The sequence below is a fragment of the Hipposideros armiger genome, unplaced genomic scaffold (assembly GCF_001890085.2).
Source record: "Hipposideros armiger isolate ML-2016 unplaced genomic scaffold, ASM189008v1 scaffold_1642, whole genome shotgun sequence".
Lineage (NCBI taxonomy): Eukaryota > Metazoa > Chordata > Mammalia > Chiroptera > Hipposideridae > Hipposideros > Hipposideros armiger.
Genome location: NW_017732992.1, coordinates 20057 through 22090, shown reverse-complemented (window position 1 = coordinate 22090; position 2034 = coordinate 20057).

The following is a 2034-nucleotide window of genomic DNA, read 5'->3' as shown; positions in this document are numbered from 1 at the left end:
TGAAGTTTGTCAGTAATGGTGCAATTGTTTCATAACTGGTCCCCTTATTTACCTCGGCATTCTCCCCTATAGTCTGTTCAACAGAACAGATAGAGGGATTCTGTATCACTTCTTTGCTCAAAACACTTCAGTAGTTTCCCAGATTACTTGGAGTAAAAAGACAGGGACTCATAATGAGTAGAAACTTCTGGGAGTGAAGTCAAAGTTGAGCAGAACAGGGACAACAGAGATAAAGTAGAGAGGTACAGATAAAAGTGCTGGAAGGGAACAGAACCAGGAGACCTCAGCTTAACAATAACCCACAGCCTTCGGACCAACTGCTACCTCAGAAAACAAACCATCCTATTTTCTAACTCCTACATGAAAAAAACAAGTAAACAAAGAAACAAACAGAAGAGGGAGCTCTGTGATGTTAGAATGCTACCTCAAACTAATTTTAAATGAAAATAAACCACAGAAAGGAATCAAGATCAAATCCAAAGTTATTATAAGTACGAAGAGAAACAGGAACAGAATTACACCCTGCAGCCAATGGAGCACACAAGAAAGATAGTGCCTGTCAAATAAATTAAAACTGTAATCTATTACTTCAAACATGAGAGAACAACAATTAAAATTAGTAAAATATAAAAATGAGATGACAGAGCTTAAGAATTCAATATGAGAAATGAAAAAAAAATTTTAGATGTGAAGTCTAAACCAAGAAGAACACAGAAGCAAATAAACACAATAATTTCTTTTAAAAAGTTGAAGGCAAAAGAGAGAAAAATGTTAAAAATAAAAAAGATATGAAGGAGAGAAAGTACAAATACTGAAAACAGGCACAAAAAATCTGTGCAGATAATAGGAGCCACTGAAGAAAAAAACCAAAGCAACAGAAGAAATACTAAAAACTATAATTCAAGAAAAAAATTCTTGAAACACAAAAAGGTTTGATAGTATATATTCAAAGAGCACACCATTTAGAATATCAACCCAAGCTAACCAACATGGCATATATAATTACTGGATTTAAATGGGAAAAAAGAAAAGAAAAACCTTTAGACATCTAGACAAAAATAGCAAGTGCCTTGTAAATAATTAAAAATTAGATTATCTTCAGGCTTTTCAACAACAACACTTCATGTCATAAGAATTTTGAGTAACATATTTAAGATATTCAGAGAAAGAAAATGTGAGTGAAGAATTTCATGTCCAGAAAAATGTCTTTCAAGTACAAAAGGCACCACAACCTGTTATCAACATACAAGAATCGAGAGAAGAGTGTTTACCTGAGCCCTTCTTCAGACTGCAAAAATTATTTGAGAGACATTGGCATGTGGATGATGATGAATACCGAAGATGCAGTTGCCTGTACAATGAGGCTAACAGGACAAGAGCATCATATGTCATAGTTGTATGCTTTGACAACTATGATATACAGCTTAGATATAAAGCAACTGTATTTTTTTAAAAGGCAAGGAGAATGGAATTAGCATTTGCAAAACAGTTTTTAACTGTTTTTAGTAATCACAATCGGTGATGATAGTGTTAGCATTGTTATTCTGAGACTGTAATGTGGGATAAAGCAAGTGAACAACTGTGAGATCATCGTCCACTGTGTTCTTGAGAGCCAGAATTCTCACCTGAAAGGAGTTCTGAAATTTGTAGTCTTAACATTTGAATGGGAAAGTGTCAGTATGAACACATGAAGTATTTAAAAAACAAATATGTGTGTGTTTATATATCATGTACTTACTGAAAAGCTCTAGAAACAATTACCATGAATGCCCCTAGTGCCCCGATTGCGGTTTTAATATACTATTTCAAGAAACCAGGGTTTCCTGTCCTTGGAGAACTGGCTGATTTCAGGTGTGGGCAGAAAATGAACAAAATGAACTTGGAACATCCTGTTATTCCATGTAGCAGGGAAGCGGACAAAGACTATAGGGTCATGTCAAAAAGACTCAGAGCCAACTTGAAGAGGTTCCCGATGACCAAAGAGTAATCTGAGCTTCAGAAATAATAACTACCATGGACTACTATTACAACACA